This window comes from Equus przewalskii, chromosome 14 (genome assembly GCF_037783145.1).
Source record: "Equus przewalskii isolate Varuska chromosome 14, EquPr2, whole genome shotgun sequence".
In the NCBI taxonomy this organism is placed as follows: domain Eukaryota; kingdom Metazoa; phylum Chordata; class Mammalia; order Perissodactyla; family Equidae; genus Equus; species Equus przewalskii.
In genome coordinates, this window is record NC_091844.1 from 68,793,576 (window position 1) to 68,813,094 (window position 19,519).

Genomic DNA, 19,519 nt, shown 5'->3' on the forward strand with positions numbered 1-19,519 from the left:
AGTTGAAATAACACTGCAAGTGCCAGGTCTTCACAAGGCAAATCTCTCTGCGCACGTCCAACACACTGGGAGTGCTCCCAGGAGATGGGCGCTGCTGAACTGAGGGCCCAAGATGGGCTTAAGTCACGACAAAATTTTGAAAGCATTCTTTTTTATTTTATACTTTAGTAAATATAAAATAACGATTGCCATCTCTTATTAAGCAGGTACTCTATACACTTTCTTTCATGTAACCCTCACAACCACCCTGTGAAAAGATGGTTATCATCCCAGGCTTGCCAGTGACATACTGGCATTCAGAGGGTACACAACTTGCCCTGGGCCACATGGTCAGGAAGTGGCAGGACTGGGATTTGAACTCAGGTCTATGTTCTTCCAGGGGCCAGACCGCCTCACTACCCCAAGGAGAGGGGCCGGAAATCCCTAGGGTTTCCAGGAACTAGAGAAGGTTACATTCTGGGAGCTGGAGAATAGTCTAGCTTCCCCTCCTCCTGGCCCCCTTTCAGCCTTCTCCACCTTGCTTTCTGGAATGCAACAGCCTCACAGCCTGAAGTCGAGAAGACTCCAAACACCCACCTTCACATTCGCTTTATGTTAGATGATGCAAATTTTAAAAAGAAAAACCTTCCTGAAGTCGGAATGTGTGAAGAAAAATTATTATTTTTAAGGTGGCAAGAATAAATAAATAATTAAGACAGCGTAACACTAAATTTTGCCTGGCTTTGCACCATCTCAGACAATAAAACAAGCCCTTGTCTACAGGGCTAATTACAGATGACTAAATTATTTTTATTAAAACCCTCTGGAATATTTACATGAGGGATGAGGCAACGTGGTATTGTAGAAAACAATACCAGCTCTAGTCTGGAAATCTGGGTTCTAATCCTGACTCAGCCACTAATAAGTACCAACATTCATTTGCATGGTGTACAGAGTTTACAAAGGGTTTTTACATACTTTCTACATTCGTTGGGTGACCTCAGGCAAGTCACTTAACTCTTGGGGGTCTCATGTCAAAATCTGGAAATGAGGACATTAATTGAACTATATCATCTGAAGGCCACCCCACTTCTAGCATCCTAAAGGAGGAGGACATGCGCCTTAGAAGCTTTACAAATGTGTCTGTAAACAAATCAGGGCAGATGCATTCTGGTTTTAAAAAATTATATATTCTGTTCAGCTTCTGAAAGATGTTACTTGGCTAAATTCAGGTGTAGCTCATAAGATGGTTGCTGGCAGCTAGTTGGCTTGGCCTCTGGAGGGTACCATATTGAGGCTTGTGTTGGATTCCCACATAGGAACTTTCCTCTGTTCAGTAGCTCACTATGATGCCTAATGCCAGCCGACCATCTTACAAACAGAACTCCACAAAGCAGGCCAGCTTGGGGGAAGGACCTGAACAAACCCATCCTCACAATACATGCACTCTCAGGATGGTAGGTCAGTCATGGCATCATCACACACACAGGAATACTATAAAGATCATTCTTTCTCAGTCTCAGACACAGAAATCCCCCCTTCAAGTCTTGCCATGTCCTGGCTGTTTTCATGTTCCTGAAATTAGGATGCACCTTAGAATCAGCATATATATTTTGATCTGGTAGTGTTAAACTATTTTAAAAGTTGTTGATAAATTGCTGATGTGTCTTAGAATCAAGGAAACACAGTGCTACAAAACCACAACATAGATTACGTAGATTTAGGTCTAACTTGGTTCAAATCATGTCCCTTTCCCTGATCTTAACAATTACCTTCAGTAACAACTGGATGGGCAATGTATAAGACACAGGTATTAGTATTAGTTCTGTTTCCCAACAGTAGCAGTTTAAAAGGCATTCCATCATTATCTCATAAAACACTGGTATGGATTTCAAAGGCAAATTAACCCATATAAAAGCCATTGTGATGCTCTGAAAATGTACTATCCCACAGCAAGCTGGGAAGGGAACATTTTACTTACACCCTCCTGATCTATCTAGCCTTGACACATTTTCTTGGTTCTTAATTCACAACCCTCCACCCCAGTAATATCGCTGATTCCCAAAATACACTCACCCCAGGAGGAGCAGCTCTCCAGCACAGCTGTCTGCTCCTGCCCTGCTCGGGTATTTCGGTGAGCTATGCGACACAGAGAGGACCACACAGAAGGAATGTAACTCTCAGGCCCCACAGTTCCCATTGCCCCACAGGCAGGTGCATCCCGCCAAACCCCAGACTGGCATTCGAAACAGAAGAAACTGCGCTGCTGCATGGGGGCTGTAGTTTTCCCGAAGTTCATCTCTATGTTTAAAACTAGGGCGACAGCCGTCTTTGCTGCTGTAAACTAATCTGATGGGCATGGGGGTGGGGAGTGGCTCTGAGGAGGCTTTGCCAATAGGCCATGATTGAGCAAAGTCAAGGAGCAAAATCGTTATTTCTCACTGTTTGCAATCCCAGAAACTCCAAACTACTCCTTCACCATGATTGTTAGAAGTGAACCATCTACTCCTTTCGCAGCCGGGAATAAAAAAGCCAAAGCCTCTCGTGCAGTTTAACTGGCTGATATTTACACGTATTTTCTAACAGTAAACTGAAATCTAGAAGCCAAAAAAAAAAAAAGAGAGAGAGAGAATCAAAGGAAGTTGGCAATGAGGTACACACAGCAGTTAGGAGCCATCGAGTTGAGGCATGTTTATTAAGAGACAGCTTCTGGCCGTGGGCACCAACTCTGACTTCAGCTCAGTTTCTGCTGGAAAAACAAAAGTGTGGAATCCCCCTCTATACCAAGATGAGGGAATGCAAGATGGGCAGGTGGATGGGTGGCAAACATAACCCAGGGAATTGTCCAAATATGCTAGAACCCCTATCAGGTGACAGACCTCACAAACACTCACAGCTGCAGGAGGCAGGGGTACAGGCCTCAGACCTACACCACGGAGAAACCTTAGTTCTCGTTCCTCTCCACCCAGCATGTGTTATGTTAAAACTCACTATTATCCAGCTGGTTACCACATGGAATTTACAGGTATCAGAGATCAAGTCCCATTACAACCCCTCATAAAAACATAAAAACAACATAAAAACAGTAAGCACTTGTTATGGATGATATCAGGCCTGTTTCCAAACCTCACATTATACCAGTGTTCTACTACAGGGGAAAAATGCATTTTAATGAGTACTGCAAGATGCTTATTCACAATAACACACCGGAAGCGCAAGAACTTCAGCTCCCAAACACAACCTTTTTTTCCCTCCCTCCACTACCTCTATCTGTCTCCACAGCACCCACCAAGGCAACAGTTCAACCACTAGAAGGCCACCATGCACTGGCGGGTGTTCACTAAACATAGCTGATCACGATGGGGCTGAATCCTTCTCAACGAAATCTATTCTGAAGGCCCCACAAGCTCTTAGCCAGTTAGAACTGTCCAGATCTGCTTCGCCTCAGCAGCCAGGGCAGGAGCGTGTGGGTAAACCTGAGGCCCCAAGGTTTGGACGGGCACAATGTCCCCCTCCCCCAGGTCTCCTCTCGCTCTCTCCCTTGTCACTCTTTTTCCAGCATATCACTGGGGAAAAAACAGAGGTCGGAGATGTCAGGCCCAAGAGGACTAAGAAGAGACAGGGCTAGCAGGAGACAGTTTGAGGGAAAAAATCAGTCCAGGGCGGAGGTGCGGTAGCGCCGCATCTAGTGGGGAAAGATCCCCGAGGTGGGTCTGGAGGGAGGAAAGGGGAGGGGGAGTGGCTCGGGCAGGCCTGACGGCTGAGGCCGCAGGGAGCCCCAGAGAGAGGGATGGAGGGAGGAAGGCGGGCGGGGGGCGAGACGCGGTTGGGGGGCGGGGGCGCGGATGGGGAGACGAAGGGGACTGCCCGGTTCCCCTCCCCCAGCCCGGGCCCCGGCCTCCCGCTGACTCAGCCCCACGGCGTCCGTCGCCTCGGCCCGGACTCACAGTGCGCGAGGCGGCTCCGGCGGCGGCGGCGGGGGAGGGGGGACAGGCGGCAGGGGCGCTGCGGCTGAGGCTGCGGCTCCGGCCGGCGGCTCCGGGGCGGAGGGTCCTAGCTGAGGCCGCCGCGGTCTCCGGCTTCAACGCACAGAGACTGCGGGGGAAGAGAGCACTGCGCAGGCGCGATGCGGCCACCGCTGTCAGTCCGAGCGGGGCGGGGCCAGGGCACCCGCCGTCTCCAAGGCAACCGCGCGGCGATGGAAGGACACCCCCTACCTACACCTTGTCTTAGCAACCGCGGCGGGAGGTGGGGGGCGACGAGAACAGTCCCTCTAGATTGCCATAGCAACAAGGAGGAAAAAGCTGTTTCAGATATTTACGGCGGTACCGAGGGAACGCTCTTACCTTGTCACCATGGCAACTGGGAACAGCCCCTTCCTTTTTCCTTAGCAACAGGGTAACAATTCCTCCACCCTGTCTAATCACAGAAGGAACAACCATTTACACCTGATTCCACAGCAGCCAGATGACAGATTCTTATCTGTCTCGTGGCTACCACAAAGGAAAAAGTGGAGAATATTTCTTCTTTTTCAGCAACATGAGAGAGCTAAAGCTGGGTTTTATCTCCTCTCTTGGTTTATGGCTTTCAATCACTCTATCCCTAAATCAAGCTAACATATCACTTCAGTTTTTATCAACCTTCTTGTCCCTCTCCCAATGCATTTGTAAACAATTCTCGTTTCTTTATCTTGCCGCTAGCTGGTTTAGATTCTACCTCCTCGTAATTAGCTCCCTCCTTGATGTGTTCATTGGTGTTCCCAAATTCCCAACTCCAAGTTTGCTTTTCCAAGTCTTCCCAGTTCTTCTAGATCCCTCCTCTTCCTGGGCACACCTGCTGTCCCTGTGCTCCGATGCTCTGCCCAGGGCTCCACTATGCCCTCCTCCTTTGTGATTTCAGCAGCTTGGTTCTTTGTGTGCAGATGACTTCTCACTCTCCCTCCCTCAGCCCTGACTCTCATGGATGTCTTGAGGTCACCTCTGTACCTGCCTCGTACCTACCTCCTCTATCACACACATCCTACAGTATTGTTCTTGGTTTACACGCCCATCTCCCCAATCAGACTGTGTGCCCCTTGCAGGCAGGAATTTTGTCTTATTAATCAGTCGCCTCAGCATCTAGCACAAAATGTGACACGTAGTAGAGTTCCGCTAAGTGTTTATGTAACTGAATCAAGTGAAGACAAAGATTTTCTCCCAAGATTCTTTAAGGATTTTCTTTGACCCCCAAAGAAATGGGTGAAGGGGGTCAAAAGGTCAAAAGAAAAAGATTTTCATTCTTCCTCACTTTTTCTGACCTAACTGCCTCAGAGTCTCAAGCAACATTTTCCTCATGATCTTTACACTTACTTAATCTTTAAGTACTACTGCCACTTTTATAACTCTCCCTCTCCCTTAGCTCATCATCTTAATGCCGAAACTCTAGTCATCTATTAATTGAGACTCTGGCATTCTCTATTTCCTGAATCCTCACCTCTAGCTAGTCTCTGTTCAACACTATCCCAAATATTTCACTAACGTAAATTTCCTCACTGGGTACTGACCTCCTCCATGACTCCTGTCACCCTCTATAATCAGTGTAAGTTCTTCACTCCTCACCATTCTATCATCTCCTCACCCAGTTGGGACTGAGCCCTCTTGGTGAACATCACTGGATTCTGCTGGGCTTGTTGACATGCTGGAGATGCTGCATTCTCTTCAAATGACTCAGAAGTAAGAATTCATAGGCTAGCATTGTTTTCCACGTCTTCCTGTCTGGCTCCCAGAGATTCCACCCCATGACTATTGGTGTCAAAGCACGCTGACTGAGCCCATTTTCTGAGGGGAGAAGGGGAAGGCAGTCAATTACAAATAGAGTGAGTAAGAAAAGAGAAGAACACAGCATATGCTGAGTCAAGACCCTCTCTTCCCATCCAAGGCAACTCTCAGAAAGGAGAGGGTTCTTTGTAGAGGATAATTCCCAGGACAAATCAAGGGGTTAGGAGAGTGAAAACCCAGGCTACGCTTTTTCCTAGCCAGAGTTGGAGAACTAAAGGTGTTCCTAACTGTATCTACAGAGTATGTGGGTTCTACAAAGACAAGGGGAAAATTTTAGGCTTGATTTATTTTTCTTCCCCATTCTGAAGTTCCAGTGTGGCTCCATGGTTGCAGGCGTAGACTTGGGTGGCGTAGACTGCACTGAGTAATCCTGAGAGGAGACCATGATCCTTGTAGCCTCACCCACTCATCACACAAGGGATAGAGGACCATTCTACAAAGAACTGCACATATCCTTCACCAAGATTCTCCACATGTTACCATTTCACCATGTGCTGCTTATCTGTTACTGTAAAACATAGCACTCCAACTTAATGGTTTAAAACAACAGCCATTTCATTATCTCCATTTTTGTGGGATGGGAACTCAGGAAGAGCTCAGCTGAGTGGTTCTGGCTCAGAGTTTCTCATGTGATTGCAATCAGATAGTGGCTGGAGCTTAAACAGCAGGGAGCTGGCTAGACAATCCTCTCTCTTCATGTTGTCTCAGAACTAGCTTCCTCACCCCATGGTGGCTTTAGGGCAATTGAACTACTTACCTGGTAGTTGAAGGTTTCAAGGGTGAGTATGATAGTGAAGAAAAGAATAGCTGCATCCTCTTTTATAACCTAGCCTCAGACATCACTTCTGCCATATCCTATTGGTTGCAAAAAAAACCCCAGAAAAGTCCACGTAACATCAAGGAGAGGGAACGTAGACTCCACCTCTCAATGGGAGGAATGTCCAAGTCACCTAATAAGAGCATGTAGATGGGAAATGTTGTGGAAGTCATCTTTGGAAAATACAATCTGCCCACCCTACCCTCTGATGACAACAATTCACACACATCCCACTAATGCAAAATACATTCATCCTGTCCCTCGAGACCTCGAAGTCTCATTCCATGACAGCACCAACCTGAAGTCCAGGATCTCATCTTCTCACTCAGGGCTCAGTGTGGATATGGCTCCTCTGGTCCAGTTCCTTGGGTTTAACTCCTTGAACCGGTCCTCTTGATCTGAAGACCTGTGAAGTAAAGAGACACCTCATTTGCCTCACACACACCAAACATACACTAGTGGCACAGGCATAGGACTATGGACATGATCATTCCCAAAATGAGAAAAACAGAAGGTGCACACAGCAATTACTAGTTCATAGGGATTCTGAAATCCAGCCGGGCACATGTTGCCAGTTCCTGGTTTAGGGCTGGGAGTCATTCCCATTTATTTATAGCAGTGTTGACATAGATTTTTCCCCCCAATGGGGAATAATCCTCTGATTATTTGTTTTGATGTTCAGTTTGTCACAGATTTGGCCAGTAGAAGAAACTTCAAGTTGGCTTCCGTGTTCTTTGGATTTGTCCCCATCATTCTTTGAACATTTCCTTGTTTTCGGCACAAGATGTTCTAGGCTCATCTTGTGCCTTCTCTGTCCCAGCCCTGGAACTGGCCCTTCACCAGGGAGCCACCACTTTCTGACATTCCTTTTTCCATTCTCTCCTGCTCCCTAAATCTGCCCTTGAACATTGATAATTCTCAGGGTTCCCATCTCATTTCCTCTCTCCTCCCTCTATACTCCCTGCATACTCCCTGAGTGGCCATTATCTACTTCTGGGCTGTACCTCCATCCGAATCAGCTCTCCCAACTGCCAGACCAGCATATGTAATTGCCCTCTAAATATCTCCAACTTTATGTCTCGTAGGCATCTCAAACTCAGCGGGCTTAAATTAAACGTATTCACCCTTCCCCTCAAAAACATACTCTTCCTATACTCCCCATTATTGCTAATGGCATCACTATCCAGGAAAAACCTGAAGGCAATCCTAACTCACATCTTCTCCCCAACTCCCTACACCAGAACAGTTTTCCAATATTGTCAGTTCCACTTTTAAATGTCTCTCAGATCTGTTCCCTTCCTCATCTCCATCAGCTTTACCATCTCTTGCCTGGGTTATTACAAGCCTCTCACCTGGTCTCTCTGCCTCCAGTCTTTCCCACCTCCAACCCATCCTCAACACCACTGCTAGAAGGCTCTTTCTAGAAGATTAATCTTATCACATAACTCTGCTGCTTAAATTCCTATGGCTGCCCTTCTCGAACTGGCCGAAGCAGCTTCTGGGCATGCGGGATCCATGTAAGGAAACAGAGTGGAGGGGCTGTAGAACAGATACATCTTCCTCAAGTTTAAATTTTATTTAGAGATTCAAGAAAACAACATTTAAAAATATTAAAACAGACATATGATGAAGTAGAATGCAAGAACTATATGATTTTAAAGACAATTTTGTGTGTGTGTGTGTGAGGAAGGTTGGCCTTGAGCTAACATCCGTTGACAATCTTCCTCTTTTTGCTTGAGGAAGATTGGCCCTGAGCTAATGTCTGTGCCAATCCTCCTCCATTTTGTATGTGGAACGCTGCCACAGCATGGCTTGATGAGCAATGAGTAGGTCTGTGCCTGGGATCCAAATCCACGAAACCCAGGCTCCGGAAGTGGAGCACGTGAACCTAACCACTACAACACCAGGCCTGCTCCAGGCAAGATTTTTAAAGAGAGTTTCAACTCAAGACAGCTCCATGCCTGTACTATCCACACTGCCTTTGGGGGGTATTTTAGTGGGAAGTTTGAATAACACTGGCTTAAAGGATAAAAGTTCAGACTCCTTCACATGGTGGACAAACTGTTACAATCTGGCCCCTTCCAACCATTTCCACTTCACCTTTCGCTCCTTTTCTGCCCCCCACCTCATTACCTCTCGCCATATATGTCAGCCACAAAGACAAAGCACCTGCCGTTGGATGAACAAGCAGGTCTGTTTCATGGCAGAGCCCTGCTTGAAGGCTCTCCTTTCCCCTTGTTAGGCAAACTCATAATCATTCTCCAAGGCCAGCTTTAGTGTCCTCTCTTCTGTGACACCATCGTGGGCCTCCCCAAGGGAGGTGACATGTTCCCTTTGGTACCAGGTACACTCATTATCATGGTCTGCCTCCGCCTTGTGTTACCGTGCTTGTTCATGTCTCTCCCCACCAGAAGTCTGCACACTCCAAGACCATATCTTATTCACCTTTGTATTCTTAGCACCTCACACGAGACTAACAACAGCCAAGCAGGTTAAAAACAATCTGACCTTTCTGCACTTTTCCCAAGGTGACTGGGAAAGCCAAGTGGTGGAGGAAGTCTAAAAGAGTGCGTTAACTCTGGCTGGTGGGGCACTAGACTTTGCATTCGAACGCGCAGGGCTGCCCCGCCTGGTCATGAGGTGGAGGCAGAGAGGAGTGGTGATGCTGGTAATTGTTACCAACGGTGTTCATTATTCATTTGAAACTAGTTAAAAGTGGAACAGGGCACTGAAACAGGATCAATTCCCACATATAGGAAACCCTTGACATGCTTTTAAAATTTACAAGGGATCTTTTAACAATAAGTAATTTGGCTGAGGAATGAATTTTAATCATATGACTTGAAGCAGGTGAGTCTCTATTTAGAGAGTGACTCTAACCCTCCACCCTGCTGGAACCACACAAGCACTGGGTCCGATACTTCCTGCCTATGTGACCTCGGGCCTTGGTTTTTCTCATCTGTCGTTGTGATGGTTAAATGAGATAATGTGTGAAAAATACCAAGCAGCGCCTCACACATGGGAAATACCCAATAAATGGTAACTATCAATAATAACCAAACTCTCATTAGGGTCAAGAGGTCACCTGATTTTGCCCCTCAGTTATACCCTGTTATATTATACAGGAGCAAATATGCAAATTTAGAATTTGCAAAGGTCTTAAGACAAACCTGTGAATGTTAATGACCTAGTGTATCCAGGATGAACAGCAACTCAAGACCAGTGGCTTAGATGGCAAGATGTTACCCTGCTTTTTATGGAAAATGCCCACCATGAAAATCAGGTGGGTGATAAAGGCTTGGATTAACTGAGGTGGCCTCAGGGCCCCAGGACTCTTCCCTTTCACTTTTCCCTGCGCCTTACACCCTCAACTTTTGCATCTGCATCCAGCTATTCTTGCTGCTCAGTGGGCACAATTCATGCTTCTCTTCTTAACCATCACCAACTCAAATGTGAAGGGCCAATTCCTGCAAAGGCAGCATTAGCCTGAGGTTAGGAGCGTGGGTTGGGAGCAACATGGGTTTGAATCAAAGTACTGAATCTGTCACTCACTAGCTCTACGGCGAGCTATTTTACTCAGTTTTTTCATCTGTAAAGTGGGGATAATAATAGTAAAAACCTAAGAGAGTTAAAATAAAGACCAAATGGGATCAAGTGCTTAGGACAATGCTTGGCATGTTGTGGGCATTCAATAAACGGTATCAGCTATTATCTTTATTTAAAAAGTGAAGTGTTACATTCTTTGTAGAAACCCTCCCAAAGCAGGTAAAGTTCCTTGCTACTGTGGCACTTCTAATTGTCTCTCTCTCACAGTATTTCTGATTTATAAAGGGGAAACTAGCATTAATTAAGCTCCTGCTACAGCCAGGCATGAAGTGCACACCATTTTCTATAGACTCCCTCGTCACCTCCTGAGTTTGGTATTTTTATTATTCCCATTATTATTATTTCCATTTTCATAATAAACAACAGAGGCCCAGAGAGGTTAACTAACTTGCCAAGATCGCACAGCTGGTGAACATCAGAAGCAGCATTTGAACCTAAGGTCAAAATCCCAATCCAAAGTTCTCCCATTATCCCATGCTTCCTGTACTTTCTGTTGTAATTATCTGTCAATATTCCTTTTGCCCAGACTAATCTCTAAATGCAGGAGCTGCACTTGTTTCATTTTTGTAGTATCTAGCACATGCCTGGCAGATATTCCAGAAGCGTGCATTAAATGGAAGGTGGAAAACTCATGTAAATAAACCTAAACTAGAGTTGGCAGGTAAGTATAAGATGCCTAGTTAAATTTGAATATCAGATAAACAACAAATAATTTTTTGGTTTAAGTATGCCACAGATGCTATTTGAGACTTATCTATACGACAAATTATTTGTTATCTGAAATTCAAGTTTAATTAAGAATCCTGTATTTTTGTTTGCTAAATTGGGCAAACTTATAAGTCCTGAGACTGGCCTTGAAACGGACAACCTCCCCAGCGGTCCTCCTGGTAGGAGAAGGGATGCTATGGCTCCTCACTCACTCATGGCTAACTGGATCCCGAGCTACTCTGGGGCTGGGACTGAGGTCATGGTAATCCTGACATAGCTCCTTTTCTTGGGTCTTATTTCTTCACCTAGGTTGTGTCAGCTTTAGCACCGTTAAGCCAAAGCAGCAGCCACTGGTGAGCTTAAAGCGCCACCTGGAGGCCTTTATGGGTAGTACTGTGGCCAGAGATCATCCCATGGACCCAGGACTTTGCAGAGCAGAGAAGAGCCAAAAAAAAGGCAGAGACCGGGTGGAAGAGGAGGCCAGCCTAGCAGTGGAGAGGCCCAGGGGAAGATACACTTTCCTGGCATTATCACTTTACAGCTGCTTCTCTGGCTGCCTGGGAATTGAAGGCTCTCTCTCACTGTCCAAAAGAGGTCACTGCTTAGGGCTTCAATTTCCGGTGACCCTCTGCATCTCCGACTGTTCCTTGTTCGTGCCCAGGCTGGAAGTCATTGCCTTATGAGAAGCATCATAATTTCCACTCTGGAAACTTGGTACCACATTGAGGATGAGTGTCATGAAAGCAATGCCATGGACTGACTGGGAGCCGTTTGCTCAGAGCAGTGGTTCTCAAAGTTTGGTTCTCAGCACACCTGAGAAGTTGTTAGAAATGCAAATTCTTGGGCCTCACACCAGACCTACTGAGTCATAAACTAGGGGAGATGGGGCCTGGCAAGCTGTGTTTAAATAAGGCCTCCAGGTGATCCTGATGCATCCTGGAGTTCGAGAACTGCTGGCTTAGAGGAAACATGGTTGGTGTGGGCAGGGGTGAAGGCCACAGTAAAGTACAAATATTGCAAGAGCTGTTACATGAATAAGATGGCTCTCTGTTCTGTGTGCTTCCAGAGAGAAGAGCTGGGACAAATGGGCACAGCTTCTGGAGAGATGGAATTCAGTTTCAATTAAAGAAGTAATATTGAACAAATAGAGCTTTTAGGGAGTGGGATAGCACGACTGGTGAAGGCACTTCTCTGTCACTGGACTAGATATCCTGTGTCTTGGGCTAGATGACCTACCAGGGATGTGGTGGAAATTTCTGCAGAGGTTAAACTAAATCTGTGTAAGGAATCTCCAAGCTCAGAGAATCCATGATTCATTCTTGCAAATCCTCTTTTCTTTTTTAGTTCTCTTTTATCAAGAGCTAGGGCAATATTTTCTGGTTGTTCTGCCATTTCTGAGAACCTCTTTCAGCTAAGTATTTATAGCACATTGTTACAAATGAGCAAATACTGGACCAAATGGCTGGTCTAGCCTCCTGGTCAGGATTTTCTGAGGACTGCTCCATTCTGGACCTGTTGTTCTCCAGGCTGCTGCGTAGCTGCCTTCTGGGGGTTCCCCTCTACCACCGTTCCTTATCCTCTTACCTATGCTGAATCTCCTGTTTCCTCCATCCCCTCTTTCTATTTTTTGTTATTAGTTTAATAGGTTAGGACACCCCTCAAGCGGAGTCCCAAGAAAGAGTACAAGGAAGGTCAATCTTTTCAATCTTGCATGTCTGCAGGTGACTTTTCATTGATACTTGGTTAACAGTTTGGTTGGGTATAGAATTCTAGCTTGGAAACTATTTTCCCTCAAAATTTAGAAAACACGACCTTCTGTCTACTACTATTTTTGTTGACAAATCAGGTGACATTCAATTTCCAATCACTTGTATGCAGCTCATGTTTTTTTCTCTTGCTAGCTCTTGAAGCATTATTTCCATTGTTTAGAAATGTCGTGATGATGTCCCTTCAATCTGGAAACTCGTGTCTTTCAGTTTGGGAAGTTTTCTTGTATTATCTCTTTGATAAATTCCCTTTCTTTGATTTTTCTGTACTCTTATTTCTGGAGCTGCTATTTATGTGGATTGATCATCTAATTTTCTTGTCTCTCTCTTCTATTTATTTTCGTCTTTTTTATAAGTCTATACTCTCTGGGAGAGTCCTTTATCTTGGAAGTTTTCATTTACTCCTTGAATCATCTCAATTTTATCTGAGATAACTTGTTCTTATGTTTGTTTTGGGCTGTCTTTCTTTTTGGAGATTTTCCTGAATTTTAAGAGTAAGACATACACAGGCTGACTGGAAGATTGGGGCTCACAGGTGTGGCATGTTGGCTGGAGTGTCTTCACATTAGATAGGAACCAGCCAAATCATTGTGGGACCCCCCCAGATATTAGAATATAGGTATTTTCTTCTTGGCCAATCAGCTTGCCCAGAGAGGAATCCTCAGATTGATTTCTTGTCTGGGGGTATAAATCTTCTACACTGGTTTTGGTAGATGACATGGAAAGGAGGCTGGGGTAGGCTGATGTCACTGTTCACTACTCTGCCCTACACTAAATCCACCTAAGTTCATCCTCGCCCCTTGACAGCCTGGAAAGAAGTGGGACAGCTGCTTGTAGGAGCTGGAGAATCTATGGGTCTAGCTGCTCCTCATGGAGAATTTCAGCCAATCATCTTGCTTCCGCTCCTTGGTCTTTGGAGTTCCCTAGAGCCTCTACTCAATTCCTTCCTGGGTTCTGGGGTGTGAAATGGCTTCTTATTGGTTGTTCTCACTGTAGGCAGAATTTTCAGCTTTCCCCACACTGCAATGTTAGTTACCCCTTGTCCATCTGCTTTATATCTTCCAAATTTTTATTGATATCCTTCATATACTCTCATGTCATTTCCCATCTCATTTTCCCTTGTGGCTTAACACCCCCTTTTTTTTTTTTTTTTTTAATTTTATTTTTTCCTTTTTCTCCCCAAAGCCCCCCGGTACATAGTTGTGTATTCTTCGTTGTGGGTTCCTCTAGTTGTGGCATGCGGGACGCTGCCTCAGCGTGGTCTGATGAGCAGTGCCATGTCCGCGCCCAGGATTCGAACCGACGAAACACTGGGCCGCCTGCAGCGGAGCGCGCGAACTTAACCGCTCGGCCACGGGGCCAGCCCCTAACACCCCTTTTTAATTGCCATTTTAGTGAGGATTTGAGAGGGGATGGAGAAAAATAGGTTTGTTAGTCTGCTATATTTAGCCATTAATGTACTTAATGATTTTAAATTTCTCATTTTGTTTTAAAAGTGTCTAATATTATAAATTCAATCCTAAATGCCACTCTAGCTACCACAATTATTATATTTTGTACTAAGATATTTATATTTTGTATAAACACAGCACAACTTGTATTTTTGTCTTTCATGGACAAATGATTCAACAGCTTAAAACAGTTTCTAAACATATGGGTTTATTGATGTTGTAGTTTATTTCTAATTTAATTGCAATGTGGACAGAGAACAAGATCTGTGCAATGCTGATCCTTTGAAATTTTTTTAATCTTGCCTTGAGGTCTAGCAAATGGTCAATTTTTATCATAAATTATTTTTTATTGTGGTAAAAGACGTATACCGTAAAATTTACCATCTGAACTATTTTTTAAAGTACAATTCAGTAGCATTAAGCATATTTACATTATTGTGAAACAGATCTCCAGAACTTTTTCATCTTGCTGAATTGAAACTCTATTCCCATTAAACAACTCCCCTCTTCCCCCTTCCCCAAGCCCCTGGTACCAACCATTCTACTTTCTATTTCTATGAGCTTGACTACTTTAGGTACTTTATATAAGTGGAATCATAATATTTGTCCTTTTGTGACTGGCTTAATTCACTTAGCATAACATTCTCAAGGTTCATCTAGATTGTAGCATGTGACAGGATTTCCTTCATTTTTAAGACTGCATAGTATTCCATTGTATGCATATGTCACATTTGTGTATCCATTTATCTGTCAATGGACATTTGGGTTGCTTCTGCATTTTGGCTATTATGAATAATGCTGCTATGAACGTGAGCATGCAAACATTTCTTTGAGATTCTTCTTTCAATTCTTTTGGATATATACCCAGAAGTGGGATTGCTGGATCATATGGCCCAATTATTTTTTGAGCATTTTCTTAGTTTCTGGCATCATAAGACATTTCATACTGGTTATCAGTGTTGTAGCATGTATCAGTACCTCATTCCTTTTTATGGGTGATATTCCATTGTATGGATATACCACATTTTGTTTATCCATTTATCATCTGATGAATATTTGGATTGTTTCCATCTGTTGGCTGTTATAATAATGCTGCTACAAGTATTTATACACAAATTTATATGTAGACATGTTTTCATTAGGTATACACCTAAGAGTAGAATTGCTGGATTATATGGTAAATCTATGTTTAATTTTTTGAGAAACTGCAAGACCATTTTCCAAAGTGGCTGTATCATTTTACATTCTCACCAGCAGTGTCTGAGGGTTCCCATCTTCCATTTCCTTGATAACACATGTTATTATCTGGCTTTTTGATTATAGCCATCCTAGTGGGTGTGAAGTGAAATCTAATTTTTTTTATTGCGATAACATTGGTTCATAACATTATATAAATTTCAGGTGTACATCGTTATATATTTTGATTTCTGTGTAGATTACATCATGTTCACCACCCAAAGACTTATTACAATCCATCATCACACACATGTCCCTAATCACCCCTTTCCTCTGCATCCTTCCCCGCTTCCCATCTGCTAACCACTAATCCAATCTCTGTTTCTATGTGTTTGTTTGTCATTATTTTTATCTTCCATTTATGAGACCACACAGTATTTGACTTTCTCCCTCTGACTTATTTCACTTAACATAATACCCTCAAGGTCCATCCATGTTGTCAGAAATGGCCGCATTTCATCATTTCTCATGGCTGAGTAGTATTCCATTGTGTATATATATATATGCCACATCTTCTTTATCCATTTGTCCATTGATGGGCACCTAGATCGCTTCCAAGTCTTGGCTATTGTGAATAATGCTGTGATGAACATGAGAGTGCATGTATCTTTATGCATTTGTGTTTTCATGTTCTTTGGATAAATATCCAGTGGTGGAATAGCTGGATCATATGGTAGATCTATTCTTAGTTTTTTGAGGAATCTCCATACTGTGTGAAATCTAATTGTGGTTTTGATTTACATCTTCTTAATGACTAATGATGACGAGCTTCTTTTCATGTGCTTATTGGCTATTTGTATATCTTCTTGGGAGAAATGTCTATTCAGATCTTTTGCCCATTTTTTAATTGAGTTATTTGTCTTTTTATTAGTGATTCATAAGAGTTCTTTATATATTCCAGATACAAGACCCTTATCAAATATATGATTTGCATATATTTTCTCCAATTCCGTGGGTGATTTCACTTTCTTGATAGTATCCTTTGAAGCACAAACATTTTTTAATTTGTTTTCTTAAAGGCAGCTCCAAACCTAGTTTATTTTTTTTTTAAAGATTGGCCCTGAGCTAACAACTGTTGCCAATCTTTTTTTTTCTTCTTCTCCCCAAAGCCCCCCAGTACATAGCTGTATATTCTAGTTGTAGGTCCTTCTGGTTGTGCTATGTGGGATGCCACCTCAGCATGGCCTGATGAGTGGTGCCATGTCTGCGCCTAGGATCTGAACTGTTGAAACCCCAGGTCACTGAAGTGGAGTGGGCGAACTTAACCACTCAGCCACAGACCTGGCCCTGACATTTTTAAATTTTAATGAAATCAAATTTATCTACTTTTTCTTTTGTTACTCATGCTTTTGGTGAATTCATTGCCAAATCCAAGGCCATGAAGGTTTACCCCTATGTTTTCTTCTAAGAGTTTTATAGTTTTAGCTCTCACATGTGAGTCTCTGATCCATTTAGAGTTAATTTTTATATGTGGTGTGAAGTAAAGTTCCAATTTTATTCTTTTGCATGTGGATATCCAGTTTTCCAAGCACCATTTGTTGAAAACACTATTTTTCCCCATTAAATCATCTTGGTCAAAAATCAGTTGATTATAGACACTTTTGTCTTTCTTTTTTAGGACTCAGTTTTTTTTTTATGGACTCTCAGTTCTATTCAATTGATCTACATGTCTGCTCTTATGCCAGTGCTACATAGTACTGTCCTTATTACTGTTGCTTCACAGTAGCTGTTGAAATCAGGAAGTGTGATCCCTCCAACTTTATTCCCCTGGTCTCTCTTTCAAATCTCGGGGGCAGTAGTTTGTCCTGTGTCCTCCCCTTTCTTATGGATCCAAGAAGAGTTGTTGATTTTTCAGTTTGTTCATCTTTTTACTTGTCGTTAGGATGGAATGGCGACTTCTAAGCTCCTTACATGCAGAGAACAGAAAACTGCTGTATATACTTTATTGTATACCTTTTACACTCAAAGTAAAGTATTTGAATTGAGAAAAAAGATACATCCTTAATATTTTACCAGACAAACACTGTGACCCTTTACAGATGTATATTATGTCATTCCTTCACATAACCGTTTCAAATTTTGCTTATAACCATAATGTCCACCCTCCCTTCCCCAGCTGAGTATCACGAGGTCTTCTTTCCCCATCCTGGGTTTTAAGAAGCCTCTCTCCTCTACTGGCCACTAGGCAATTCCTGGAGAGGGTCCTAGTTTACACCCAGGGATAAAAGAAAGCCTATACTTTTGATCATTAAGGAATTGAAATGTGACAGTCATCAAGCTGCCACTTGGTAAGTGTTTAACCTCCTTCGTTCCTGCATGCAGAATCTCAGTAAATGACAAAACCTAATTTTAAATTCTGCATCTGTGGTCTTTTCTTTCCTGAAACATTTTGACGTAGTCGTGGCAGGATCTGGCACCACATGGACCTTGATAATGGTGGCAGAGGGTTGCCAGATGAGGCCTGGGCCTACACATGGTAAGATCCATTTATGTCTTTCTCTCCAAGCATCTTCCTTACCTTCTCTGTGCTGCCTGGGGATGCTGTGATTCAGCTCCACCCCTGGGGTGTTTTTAGTTCAAAAGGCTTTGCCATATAAGGTAGGCATCCTAATTGAGCTACCTCTCCCCATCTCTTAAATTTTTCCCATATGATTTCTTAAAATGATCGAATGTCCCGTATTCACCCTTAGGCTAGAGCAGAGTTTCTCAAGCTTGGTGCTATTGACATTTTGGGTCAAACAATTCTTTCTTGTGGGGGGCCATCCTGTGCACTGCAGGATGTTTAGCAGCATCCCTGACCTCTACCCACCCTCCCAGTTTTGACAACCAAAAATTGTGTCCAGACATTGCCAAATGTCTCCTGGGGGACAAAAATCTCCCCTGGTTGAGAACCACGGGGCTGGACTGACTTAAAGGATTATTTCAGCCCAAGGGTTTGGAAGGGAGCCCCACCCCTGCTCAGATCATGTTCCACCATTAAGAACCCCAATCTACTGAATCTGTTTACAAAATGGAACTGGTATAGCAGAGATGTCCAAAATTACAATTTCTCTTGATAGTACTGTGACCACGCTGCCAGATGAAAGTGTGCTATCTGCGAGAAAGTGAGACAAAAGAAAGGCACAATCCTTTCATAGCTTCCCATACGGATACCCGGGAGAAATTAAAAAACCGTCTTACGGACATCAAGTAAAAACCATAAAGTGCTCCCAAAACACAAGCTCAAACTCTCACGACTTAGAAAAGTTACAGGCCTTGACTGTCCAGCAGACCACATTGGGGAAAACTTAACTATAAAAGCCTGGCCATTGAAAAAGTGAGTGTCTGAATAAACCTCAGCAACCCAACATGCAGCACCTCATCTTAAAACACCCTTGGAGCCTCCACGTCTCCCCTTCTGTAGAGACCAGGAATTCTTCTTCAGACAACTGTGAGACAGGCACAGGCCCTCAAGGCCCTGCCATTGAAGTCTCCTTTCCCTTAGGGCCCTGAATCCCCTGAAGACATTGTTCCCTGGCAGCTTCTGCTCCCACAGCAGTAAACGGATCAAAGGTTAACCCCAGGAGCAGTCTAGTTTCCTGGAAAGAACTGTTCTGGTGTCTTGAAACTTGGCGTCTTTGGGAACTGATCAAAGGGAACAACTCCCCTCAAGGTAAACCTAGAATGCAAACCCTCAGAGGACAGTTTAAAACCAAGAATTCTAGGGGTTGGCCCCATGGCCGAGTGGTTAAGTTCATGCGCTCCACTTCGGTGGCCTGGGGTTCGCCAGCTTGGATCCTGGGCATGGACCTACACATCGCTCATCAAGCCATGTTGTGGTGGTGTCCCACATGGAAGAACTAGAATGGCTTAGAACTAGGATATACAATTACGTACTGCGGCTTTGGGGAGGAAAAAAAAGATTGGCAGCAGATGTCAGCTCAGGGCCAATCTTTAAAAAAAAAAAAAAAAAAGGAATTCTAAGAAAGCAAGAGGCACTGAGTAGACAATGAAATTTCAAAAAGCATAACTGTAAGCAACTGTCTTTCACGGTGAGGTGATCTTCGATTTACAAGTGAAGAATCTGTCTCCCCCAAAGGGGCTCGGAGGGCTGTAATTCATAGAACATGTTGTCAATCTGTAGAAAGAAAAAGGGTCTCA

At 43.8% G+C, this 19,519-nt stretch overlaps 1 protein-coding gene across 4 annotated transcripts in view; it reads right to left on the minus strand.

Moving 5' to 3' along the window:
* MAPRE3 (microtubule associated protein RP/EB family member 3) overlaps positions 1-4,273 on the minus strand; it is a 49,510-nt gene extending 45,237 nt beyond the window's left edge. The window contains exon 1 of one of the 4 annotated variants that reach the window (XM_070573059.1): positions 3,927-4,273. The gene's annotated coding sequence lies outside the window, so the exon portion shown is untranslated. Of the gene's footprint in view, positions 1-2,055; positions 2,277-3,926 lie in introns of those variants that run through there. The other 3 variants (XM_070573056.1, XM_070573057.1, XM_070573063.1) reach the window with 3 other exon arrangements.
* Positions 4,274-19,519: the final 15,246 nt, after the last annotated feature.